The sequence below is a fragment of the Tachyglossus aculeatus genome, chromosome 11 (genome assembly GCF_015852505.1).
Source record: "Tachyglossus aculeatus isolate mTacAcu1 chromosome 11, mTacAcu1.pri, whole genome shotgun sequence".
In the NCBI taxonomy this organism is placed as follows: domain Eukaryota; kingdom Metazoa; phylum Chordata; class Mammalia; order Monotremata; family Tachyglossidae; genus Tachyglossus; species Tachyglossus aculeatus.
Window position 1 is genome coordinate 17,419,772 of NC_052076.1, and position 13,202 is coordinate 17,432,973.

Genomic DNA, 13,202 nt, shown 5'->3' on the forward strand with positions numbered 1-13,202 from the left:
CCCTGCCAAGAAAGCAGCATGATGTAGTAGAGAATCAGTGTGGCTCAGTGGAAAGAGCCCGGGCTTTGGAGTCCGAGGTCATGGGTTCAAATCCCGGCTCTGCCAGTTGCCAGCTGTGTGACTTTGGGCAAGCCCCTTCACTTCTCTGGGCCTCAGTTCCCTCATCTGTAAAATAGGGGTAAAGACTGTGAGCCCCCCGTGGGACAACCTGATCACCTTGTGAGCTCCCCAGCGCTTAGAACAGTGCTTTGCACACAGTAAACACTTAATAAATGCTATCATTATTACTATTATTAGAAGGTAGAGCACCAGCCTAGGAGTCAGAATGTCATGGGTTCTAATCCCGACTCTGCCACTTGTTTGTATCCACCCCAACGTTTAGTACAGTGCTTGGCACATAGTAAGCTCTTTACAAATAACCAATTATTATTATTATCTGCCATGACGAGACTCTCCCCCAGTATGGACCCTGTCCGAGCTGGAGGTTGCCCACCCTCTGCCCTCCTTACCCCCCGCCCCCAGCCCAGCCGAGCCCGTCAGAGCAGGGCTGACTCCGGTTCCCTTCCCCTCCGGCCTGCCGCCTGTCACTTCTGGCCCGACCAAAACAGGCCCTGACCGTCGTCTCAGAGTCTACCTCAGTAATAATAATAATTATGGTATTTGTTAAGTGCTTACTATGTGCCAGGCACCGTACTAAGCACTGGGGTAGATACAAGATAACCAGGTTGGACATCATCCTGTCCCACATGGGACTCACAGTCTCAATCCCCATTTTTCGGATGATGATGATGGCATTTGTTAAGTGCTTACTATGTGCAAAGCACTGTTCTAAGCACTGGGGGGATACAAGGTGATCAGGTTGTCCCACCTGAGGCTCGCAGACTTAATCCCCATTTTACAGATGAGGTAACTGAGGCTCAGAGAAGTTAAGTGACTTGCCCAAGGTCACACAGCATACACGTGGCAGAGTAGGGATGAGGTCACTGAGGCAGAGCGAAGTGAAGTAACTTGCCCAAGGTCACACAGCAGACAAGTAGCAGAGCCCATGACCTTCTGACTCTCAAGCCTAGGCTCTATCCACTATGGCATGCTGCTTCCCTCAGTTGGTCAGTCAGTCAAGCATATGCATCAAGCATTAACAGTGCGCAGAGCACTGTACTAAGCGCTTGGGAGGGTACAGTTGAAACCCAATCCGACCTGACCCAGGACTGGCACCTTCCTTTCAGAGCGTCTCGGACGGGGCCAGACTGAGGGCAGGATCCGGGAGGGGCTGATTCCGCCTTATGTCGCCCCAAGAAATGGGGCGAGACATGTAGAAGCCCCTCTCCAAAAGTGGGCACAAACAGGTGCCCCATTCCACAGTGCAACATCTCTGCAAGCCAGGCACTGAGAGGGGACACTTGTGGGCCAAATTCCCTCCCAATTCCGGACATGCGGGGCCCGTGATGGTACAATCGACGGAGTTGTTGACTCGGAACCACAAGAGCGGTGTGGTTGTTCTAATGCCGCCAGCCGGGGAGGTGTTGCCAGGGCCTGGGTGAGAGCTCTTCCGTGGGCAGCCTGGCTAAGTGGCACCAAGAATCAGTTAGAGCTCCAGTGATGAGGGCCAAGGTTACCCTTGGCAACGCTTTGGTTCCCCCTGATCTAGGACCACCCTCTCCCAGTGCCACCCACCACTCAGCCAGGCTCTGGCACTAGGGAAGGATGGCAAGGCCTGGCAGTGAGTGGAGACATGGGCACAAGCCTTTTTTTTCCCCACAGGTGTCTAGCAAGTGGCTAACTGGGTGTCCAGCCTGGCTTGATGATTTGGAGGGTGGGAAAGGGGATCCCATCTCCTCAGCTCGGGAAACTGCTTGGCATAGAGGACAGAGCAAGGGCCTGGGATTCAGAAGGTCCTGGGTTCTAATCCCAGCTCCGCCACTTGTCTGCTGTGTGACCTTGGGCAAGTCACTTCACTTCTCTGGGCCTCAGCTCCCTCGTCTGTAAAATGGGGATTAAGACTGTGAGCCCCCTGTGGGACAACCTACCTTGTATCTACCCCAGCGCTTAGAACAGTGCCTGGCACATAGTAAGCACTCAACAAATTATTATTATTATTAATAATAATAATAATAAAATACCACCTCCAGGGGGCAACTGCTGGAGAAGGAGGCTGTGAAGCGATATGGCCTAGTGGATGGAGCACTAGTGGAGAAGCAGCGTGGCTCAACGGAAAGAGCCCGGGCTTTGGAGTCAGAGGTCATGGGTTCAAATCCCGGCTCTGCCAACTGTCGGCTGTGTGACTTTGGGCAAGTCACTTCACTTCTCTGGGCCTCAGTCACCTCATCTGTAAAATGGGGATTGAGACTGTGAGCCCCCCGTGGGACAACCTGATCACCTTGTAACCTCCCCAGCGCTTAGAACAGTGCTTTGCACATAGTAAGCGCTTAATAAATGCCATTATTATTATTATAGAGCACAGGCCCGGGAGTCAGAAGGACCCGAGTCTAATCCCAGCTCCGCCCTTTGTCTGCTGCGTGACCTTGGGCAAATCACTTCACGTCTCTGTGCCTCAGTGACCTCATCTGCAAAATGGGGATTAAGACAGTGAGTCCCATGTGGGACAGGGACTGTGTCCAACTTGATTACCCAAGGGTTTAGTACAGTGCTTGGCACATAGTAAGCGTTTAAACAAATAACATTTAACAAAAAAGTTGGCAGTTTTCCTTGAGGACACTAGAGGGCGCAACATCTCATCTGTTCTGCACTATACAGAGGCTGTAGTAATAATAATAATAAAATAATAATAATAATAATAATTATTACATTTGTTAAGCGCTTACTATGTGCGAAGCACTGTTAGACTTTTAGACTGTGAGCCCCCTTTTAGACTGTGAGCCCACTGTTGGGTAGGGACTGTCTCTATTTGTTGCCAACTTGGGCTTCCCAAGCGCTTAGTACAGTGCTCTGCCCACAGTAAGCGCTCAATAAATACGATTGATTGATTGATTGATTGTTCGAAGAGCTGGGGAGGATGCAAGGTGATCAGGTTGTCCCACGTGGGGCGTGGCTCAGTGGAAAGAGCCCGGGCTTGGGAGTCAGAGGTCATGGGTTCTAATCCCGCCTCCGCCCCTAGTCAGCTGAGTGACTCTGGGCAAGTCACTTAACTTCTCTGGGCCTCAGTTCCCTCATCCGTAAAATGGGGATGAAGACTGTGAGCCCCACGTGGGCAACCTGATCACCTTGTACCCTCCCCAGTGCTTAGAACAGTGCTTTGCACAAAGTAAGCGCTTAACAAATGCCACCATTATTATTATTATTATTATTAATCCTCATTTTACAAATGAAATAACTGAGGCACAGAGAAGCTAAGTGACTTGCCCAAAGTCACACAGCTAACAAGTGGCAGAGCCAGGGTTAGAACCTATGACCTCTGACTCCCAAGCCCGGGCTCTTTCCACTGAGCCACACTGCTTCTCTGCAGAACAGCCAACTGGTCCTGTCCCCTGTCTCTGGCTAGGGCTTACCTTTCGACCTTAGGGATCAATAATAACAACAACGATAATAATAATAATAATAATAATTATGGTACTTATTAAGCGCTTACTATATGCCAGCACTGTTCTAAGCACTGGGGTAGATACAAGTTAATCAGGTTGGACACAGTCCCTGTCCCACATGGGGTTCACAGTCTCAATCCCCATTTTACAGGTGAGGTAACTGAGGACCAGAGAAGTTAAGTGACTTGCCCAAGGTCACACAACAGACACGTGGCCGAGCCGGGATCAGAACCCAGGTCCTTCTGACTCCCAGCTCCGTGCTCTATCCACTAAGCAACACTGCTCTTCAATCAATCAATGGTATTTATTGAGCATTTACATTGTGCAGAGCACTGTATAAGTCCAGACTTGACTCCAGAACCTCCCCTGTGCTCCAACCATGACATTGGGGAAGTTCTCAATATCTAATAGTAATTAATAATAATTGTGGTATTTGTTAAGTGCTTACTATGTGCCAGGCACTGTTCTGGGAGCTGGAGTAGATACAAGGTAATTAGGTCGGACTGTGTGCCCCACACAGGGCTCACCGTCTTAATCCCCATTTTACAGATGAGAGACCTGAGGGACAGAGAAGTTAAGTGACTTACCCAAGGTCACACAGCAGACAAGTGGCAGAGCTGGGATTAGAACTCAAGTCCTATCTACCTCGCTAGCCCTGCCCTCTCCCCTTCTCTGCAATCACGCATCTCCTCCTGCCTCCAGGAGAGCTCGAAATGTAACCTTGGCAGTTCTCCCACTAGCACCTCTACCTCAACATGTCCAAAACTGAACTCCTCGTCTTCCCTCCCAAACCCTCTCCACCACCTCACTTCCCCATCACAGTCATCCCCCCGTCTCCAAAGCCAGCAATATTATTCTTCCATCTCTTGACTCTTACAGTTTGTTACTAAAACTTGCTGGGTTTTCCTCCACAGTTCCCAGATTCCTGATCCCTCCCCCAGTCAATAAATCAATGGTATTTATTAAGCACTGTGTTTAGATAATAATAATAATAATGGTATTTGTTAAGTGCTTACTATGTGCAAAGCACTGTTCTAAGCACTGGGGAGGTTACAAGGTGATCAGGTTGTCCCACGGGGGGCTCACAGTCTTAATCCCCATTTTCCAGATGAGGTAACTGAGGCACAGAGAAGTTAAGTGACTTGCCCAAAGTCACACAGCTGACAGTTGGAGGAGCCAAGGATTTGAACCCATGACCTCTGACTCCAAAGCCCAGGCTCTTTCCACTGAGTCACGCTGCTTGGGGAAGTATTATCATCATCAGTGGTATTTACTAAGCGCTTACTGTGTGCAGAGTACCATACTAAGTGTTTGGGAGCATACTCTGTCTACCAACAGAGTGGGTAGACACATTCCCTGCCCACAACGAGCTTACGGACTAGAGTATTTACGGTCTAGTACTATCTAAGCACTTAACTTATTCACGTGCCCTTAGACTGTGAGCCCACTGTTGGGTAGGGACTGTCTCTATATGTTGCCAACTTGGACTTCCCAAGCGCTTAGTACAGTGCTCTGCACACAGTAAGCGCTCAATAAATACGATTGATGATGATGCCCATCTTTCCATTCTCCTCTTTCTTCCTATCAACAATTCATTTTGTCCGTCTCCCCCCCTGCTAGATTGTAAGCTCCTTGGTGGCAGCAGCGAGACTTGTTCAAAAGAGCCAGAGTTAGAGGACACAGGTTCTAATTCTCGCTCTGTCACTTGTCTGCTGTGTGACCTTGGGCAAGTCACTCAACTTCTCTGGGTCTCAGTTGCCTCACCTGTAAAATGAGGGTTAAGATTATGAACCCCACGTGGGATATGGACTGTGTCTAACCTAATTAGCTTATATCTACCCCAGGGCCTTGCACGTAGTAAGCACTTACAAATACCATCAAAAAAATAAAGGAATTAGGTCTTCTAAAGCTATTCTACTCTTCTAAGTGTTTAAGACATACTTTGCACACAGAATGCAGTTAATGAACATTACTGATTGATGTGAACACATCATTATTGCAGTACGCGTGTGTATGCATGTCAGCTAGCCAATGCATACATATGCATACAGTGTGCGTGAATCAGCTTGTGTGTCTGGGCGTGCCCGCATTTTCTGTGTATATTTGTCTACGCTGTATATGGGAAGCAGTGAGCCCACTGTCTCTATATGTTGCCAACTTGTACTTCCCAAGCGCTTAGTACAGTGCTCTGCACACAGGAAGCGCTCGATAAATATGATTGATTGATTGATTGATAGAGCACGGCCATGGGAAGCAGAAGGTCCTGCGTTCTAATCCCAGCTCTGCTGTTTGTCTGTTGTGTGGCCTTGGGCAAGACTTCTCTGGGCCTCAGTTACCTCATCTGTAAAATGGGGGTTAAGACTGTGAGTCCTACGCAGGACAGGGACTGTGTCTAACAAGATTTCCTTGTACCTACCCCAGTGCTTAGTATAGTGCCAGGCACGTAGTATTTAATAAATACCACAATGATTATTATTATTATTATCATTATTGCAGATGTTAGTGTGCATTTCTGCTTATGTATGTCTGCTTGTGGGTGTGGGTGTTTTTGTCAGTGTGTGCAGAAACAATTCCAGGCCATGTCCTGCTGGTGGTGGCATATTTCTCACCGTTTTGAATCAATCAATCAATCAATCAATCAATTGTATTTATTGAGCGCTTACTATGTGCAGAGCACTGTACTAAGCGCTTGGGAAGTACAAATTGGCAACACATAGAGACAGTCCCTACGCAACAGTGGGCTCACAGTCTAAAAGGGGGAGACAGAGAACAGAACCAAACATACCAACAAAATAAAATAAATAGGAAAGAAATGTACAAGTAAAATAAATAAATAAATAGAGTAATAAATATGTACAACCATATATACATATATACAGGTTCTGTGGGGAAGGGAAGGAGGTAAGCTGGGGGGATGGAGAGGGGGACGAGGGGGAGAGGAAGGAAGGGGCTGAACCTCTGGAGTCTGAGCCACACTCGCCAGAATGGCTAGGGACCACCCCCTCACTGGCTGAGCTCATCCCCAGAATGGGTTCACACAGATTTTCCAGGCCCGGCTTTGGGCGATGCCTTATGTGGGGACTGGAATATCGCTCCCACTGCTCCCCTTTCCCGCTCCGCCAGGCACCACCATTTGCTCCTGCCTGGTTAGCTCACGGGAGCCTGGCTCCAGGCTCGCTGCTGGACACAACCAGATAATAATAATAATAATAATTATGGTACTTGTCAAGTTCTTACTGTGTGCCGAGCACTGTTCTGAGCGCTGGGGTAGATACAACTTAATCGGGTTGGACACAGTCCCTGTCCCAAATTGGGCTCACCGTCTTAATCCCCATTTTGCAGAGATGAGGTAACTGAGGCCCAGAGAAGTTAAGTGGCTGGCCCAAAGTCACACAGCAGACAGGTGGAGAGGCTGGGATTAGAACCCATGAACTAGATGGGGGTTTCCACCCAACCACCCCCACTGAGGCAGCACCGGGCAACGGCGGGTACAGCAGGGGAGGGTGGGGGGCAAGGGTTATATTCTTCTCCCATTCTCCCTGCCAAGATTAAAGCTCTCTGTCATGGTTTGATAAAGTCAATAGGGTCTCATTATCTTCAGCGACCATCTGTCCCATCGCTAACTCAGCAGAGCAGGCATGAAGGTTAGAGACCGGACTAGGGGCAAGGTGAAACTGGAATAGCCATTCCCCGATCCCATTCCTGGTTGCTGGAGCTGGAGCAGGGCAGTGATCAGGGAAAAAGGAGGAAATAGTTTCCAGTGGGAGGGGGTGCATGGAGAATCTGCTCTTATGGGAAAATCTCTGGAGGTTCTAGGGGTTTGGACGAATCCAGGGTCCTTCCTTGGGCACTGGCTGGGAGTCAGGGCATTAGGTGGTCCGTGCTGGATCTTTGGGGGAGAGTCAGAGATGGAGAAGTAGAGAAGCAGCGTGGCTCAGTAGAAATCAATCTATCGTATTTATTGAGCGCTTACTGTGTGCAGAGCACTGTACTAAGCGCTTGGGAAGTACAAGTTGGCAACATATAGAGACAGTCCCTCCCTACCCAACAGTGGGCTCACAGTCTAAAAGGGGGAGACAGAGGACAAAACCAAACACACTAACAAAATAAAATAAATAGAATAGATATGTACAAGTAAAATAAATAGAGTAATAAATATGCACAAACATATGTCATCAATCGTATTTATTGAGCGCTTACTGTGTGCAGAGCACTGTACTAAGCGCTTGGGAAGTACAAGTTGGCAACATATAGAGACATTCCCTACCCAACAGTGGGCTCACAGTCTAAAAGGGGGAGACAGAGAACAAAACCAAACATACTAACAAAATAAAATAAATAGAATAGATATGTACAAGTAAAATAAATAAATAGAGTAATAAATATGTACAAACATATATACATATATACAAGTGCTGTGAGGAAGAGAAGGAGGTGAGATGGGTGAGATAGAAAGAGCACGGACATTGGAGTCAGAGGTCGTGGCTTCAAATCTCGGCTCCGCCAATTGTCAGCTGTGTGACTTTGGGCAAGTCACTTCACTTCTCTGTGCCTCAGTTACCTCATCTGTAAAAGGGGGATTAAGACTGTGAGCCCCCCTTGGGACAACCTGATCACCTTGTAACCTCCCCAGCTCTTAGAACAGTGCTTTGCACATAGTGAGCGCTTAATAAATGCCATTAATGTTATTATTCTGGAGAGAGGAGAATTAGGGGTGGTGGGTGGTCCATGCTGGAGCACTGTGAGGAGTCAAAAGTGGGCAGGAGATAGGGGGGTGTTGAGTGCTCTGTAAAAATAGTAATAATAATAATTGTGGTATTTGTTAAGCCCTTACTATATCCCAAGTAATGTACTAAGCGCTGGGGTGGATACAAGCAAATTGGGTTGGACACAGTCCCTATCCTATGTGGGGCTCAGTCTCAAATCTCCATTTTACAAATGAGGTAACTGAGGCCCAGAGAAGTGAAATGACTTGATCAAGGTCACTAGCAGACATGTGGTGGAGCCAGGATTAGAACCCATGACCTTCTGACTCCCACTACACAATGCTGCTTCTCCATCTACAGTCTTTGGGTGCATCTATAACCCTAAGAGTGGGTGTCTGGGAGGGCAACTAGGACTGGGTTCTTCCAAATGTGCCGGTGCCACTGATGGAGACAGTCTTGGGCCGGACAAGAGGGCAAGGAGCTGTCCCAGGGTGCACAGGGCAACTCTTCATTCCTACCAAATTGGCAATACTGATCTGGGTTTGCCTGGTCTAACACCCCAGGAGGAGAATCCAGATAATAATAATAATAACTATGGTACTTGTTAAGTGCTTACTATATGCCAAGAACTGTTCTAAGCACTGGGATAGATACAAGGTAGCCAGGACACAGTCCCTTTCCCACATAGGGCTCACACTCTCAATCCCCATTTTACAAATGAGGTAACTGAGGCCCAGAGAAGTGAAGGGACTTGCCCAGGGTCACACAGCAGACAAGTGGCAGAGCGGGGATTAGAACCCAGGCCTTATGGAAGGCACATCTCCTCCAAGAGGCCTTCCCTAACTAAGTGCCCGCTTTCCTCTTCTCCCACTCCCTTCTGCATCACCCTGACTTGCTCCCTTTATTCACACACCCCCTCCCAGCCCCACAACACTTAAGTACATATTTATAATTTATTTATTTATACTAATGTCTTAGACCTTTCCAGACTGAGCCCCCTCCTTCCTCTCCCCCTCCCCATCCCCCAACTTACCTCCTTCCCCTCCCCACTGCACCTGTATATATGTTTGTACATATTTATTACTCTATTTAACTTGTACATATTTATTCTATTTAGTTAATATGTTTTGTTGTCTGTCTCCCCCTTCTAGACTGTGAGCCCGCTGTCGGGCAGGGACCGTCTCTATATGTTGCCAACTTGTACTTCCCAAGCGCTTAGTCCAGTGCTCTGCACACAGTAAGCGCTCAATAAGTACGATTGGATGAGTGAATGAATAATGTCTGTCTCCTCCTCTAGACTGTAAGCTCATTATGGGCAGGGAATGTGTCTCTTTCTTATATTGTACTCTCCCAAGTGCTTAATACAGTGCTCCACATGCAGTAAGCACTCAATGAGCCTATTGTGGGCAGGAATGTCAGTTTCTTGTTATATTGTACTCTCCCAAGTGTTTAGTACAGTCCTTTGCAAACAGTAAGCACTCAGTAAATACAATTGAACGAATAAATATGAATGAATAAAGTCTGCAACTTTCACTTAGCTGTCAGGGCGCACCAATTCCTTCTGGAACATTCCTGCGACAGGGATCAGGGGAGGGTTTGGCTACAAAAGAAGAGGATCCCCATTTTATGGTCAAGGAGAAGGTCCTGCCCACTGACTTGCAAGCTTCCTCTTTTCAACTCTCTTACCCTGCAATTCCCCAGCTGACACTCTTCACTCTGCTCAAGCTCATCTTCTAATTACACCTTCACCCTCAACTCTCAATCAGTCAGTTGGGCAGTCTTATTTATTCATTCAATCGTGTTTACTGAGCGCTTACTGTGTGCAGAGCTCAGTACTGAGCGTTTGGAAAGTATAATTCAGCAATAAAGAGAGATAATCCCTGCCCGCACTGGGCTTACAGTCTAGAAGCGGGGGAGACAGAAATCAAAACAAGTAAATAGGCATTAATATAAATAAATAGAATTAAAGATATGTATATATATACACAAGTGCTGTGGGGCGGGGAGAGGGGGAAGAGCAAAGGGAGTGAGTTGGGGCAATGCGGAGGGGAGGGGAAGCGGAGGAAAAGGGGCACTTAGTCTGAGAAGGCTTCAGCTGTTAAAGGCAGCTGAGAGCACTTACTGTGTGCAGAGCACTGTACTAAGTGCTTGGGAGAGTACAATACAACAACAAATAGATACATTGGCTGCCCACAATGAGCTTGCAGTCTAGGGGGGGAAAAGACATTAATATAAATAAATTACAGATATGTACATAAGTTGTTGGGTAGGGATCATCTCTATATGTTGCCGATTTGTACTTCCCAAGCGCTTAGTACGGTGCTCTGCACACAGTAAGTGCTCAATAAATACGATTGAATGAACGAATACACAAGTGCTGCTGGGCTTGGAGGAGGGATGAATAAAGGGAGCAAGTCAGGGCAATGCAGAAGGGAGTGGGAGAAGGGGAGGGCTTAGTCAGGGAAGGCCTTTTGGGGGAGATGTGCCTTCAGTAAAGCTTTGAAGGAGGGGAGAGTCATTGTCTGTCGGATTTGAGGAGGGAGGGTGTCCCAGGCCAGAGGCAGGATGTGGGCAAGAGGTCGGCAGCGAGATGGATGAGAGCAAGGTACAGTGAGAAAGTTACCATTAGAGGAGCAAAGTGTGCAGGCTGGGTTGTAATAGGAGAGTAACGAGGGGGCAAAGTCCATTTCCAACCCCTCATTTACACAGTTCCTCAGCCTGAAACTGCCACCACCCCAACATATGAGACTTTAGCACACACACACACAAAAAACAAAAACCCACCAACAAAAAAGCACCTTCTCCAGAAAGCCTTCCCTGATTAATTCAACCTGTTTCAATCTGGTCAATCTGGCAACTGCCCTTAATTCTTATGAATTTTATTTTATTCTCCTCCTCAGCACTTATGCGTATATGTGTACTTTAATTAGGATGGGGAGTTTTTTTGACTCTCCAGTGATTCATACTGACATTTCACCCTGAATGATACATATGCACCACTTCCTGTTATACTTTTTTAATGGTATTTGTTAGACCCTTATTATGTCTCAACCACTGCTCTAAGCAGTAGATACAGTAGATACAAATCAATCCATTTGGACACAGTCCCTGTCCCACACAGGGCTCACAGTCTAAGTAGGATTGAATTCCACTTTACAGATGAGGTAACTGAGGCACAGAAAAGTTAAGTGATTTGCCCAAGGTTACACGGCAGACATGTGGTAGATCCGGGATTAGAACACAAGTCCTCTGATTCCCAGGCCTGTGTTCTTTCCAGTAGGCCACACAGCGTGTTCTTTCTCCTGCTTCCACTCTCGGTAAATAACAATAATAATAATATCGTCATCATCGTCATCATCATCAATCGTATTTATTGAGCGCTTACTATGTGCAGAGCACTGTACTAAGCGCTTGGGAAGTACAAATTGGCAACATATAGAGACAGTCCCTACCCAACAGTGGGCTCACAGTCTAAAAAGTGGGCTCATTTGTTAAGCGCTTACTAAGTGCTGTTCTAAGCACTAGGGTAGATACAAGGTAATCGGGTTGTCCCACGTGGGGCTCTCAGTCTTATTCCCCATTTGATAGATGAGGTAACTGAGGCACAGAGACATTAAGTGACTTGCCCAAAGTCACACAGCTGACAAGTGGTGGAGAACCCACGACCGCCGACTCCCAAACCCGTGCTCTTTCCACTAAGCCAAGCTGCTTCCAATAAATAATTTCTGTCTGAATGACTCTCCCATTAGATTGTAAGCTCCTCAAGGGCAGGGAACGTGCGTCTCCTGTGTTCTGCCATCTGAGCAAAAGAGGAATGGGAGGGAAATAAGAGGGGCTTAATCTCTGTGTGCCCCATGACACTGCATCCTTTCCGTACCACCTTATCATTTAAATACTCTCAACCTCTGGTAGCACTTATGCACATATCAATCAATCAATCAATCATATTTATTGAGCGCTTACCATGTGCAGAGCACTGTACTAAGCGCTTGGGAAGTACAAGTTGGCAACATATAGAGACAGTCCCTACCCAACATTGGGCTCACAGTCTAAAACATATGTTACTTACCCCATTACTTAAGCACCAACTCAAGTACCGATCTCTTTTTTCATTCTTCCCCCTACCTGTAATTTATTTTACTGTCTCCCACGCTGCACTGAAGTTCCTAAAGGGCAGGATTGTGTTCACTTACTCTGCTTTACTATCCCACACTCTTAAGGTGCTGAGTAAATAGTCCTGATTGATTAGTACAGTGCTCTGCATACCGCAAATATTCAATAAATAGTCCTGATCGATAATAACAATAATAATACTGGTAGGATTTCTTCACACTTTGCCATGTGCTTGGCATTGAGAAGCAGCGTGGAATAGTGGATAGAGTACGAGGCTGGGAGTCAGAAGGTCATGTGTTCTAATCCCTGCTTGGCTACATGACTGCTGTGTGACCTCGGGAAAGTCACTTCACTTCTCTATGCCTCAGTTCCCTCATCTGTCAAATGGGGATTGAGACTATGAGCCCCACGTTGGACAAGGGACTGCCAACCTGATTAGCTTATTTGCTTGCAGCCACCCCAGTGCTTAGTACAGTGGCTGGCACATAGTAAGCGCTTAACAATTACCACAATTATTATTATTATTATTACTAAATGCTGGGGCAAGTATAGTAAGACCAGACCCAATACAGTCTCATCCAATACGGGTTTACGGTCTAAAGGGGAGGGAGAATTGATATTTAATCCCTATTTTGCAGGTTAAGAAACTGAAGCACAGGGAATAATAATAATAAAGGCATTTATTAAGCACTTACTATGTGCAAATAACAATAATAATGGCATTTATTAAGCACTTACTATGTGCAAAGCACTGTTCTAAGCACTGGGGAGGTTACAAAGTGAACTGGTTGTCCCACGAGGGGCTCACGGTCTTAATCCCCATTTTACAGATGAGGTAACTGAG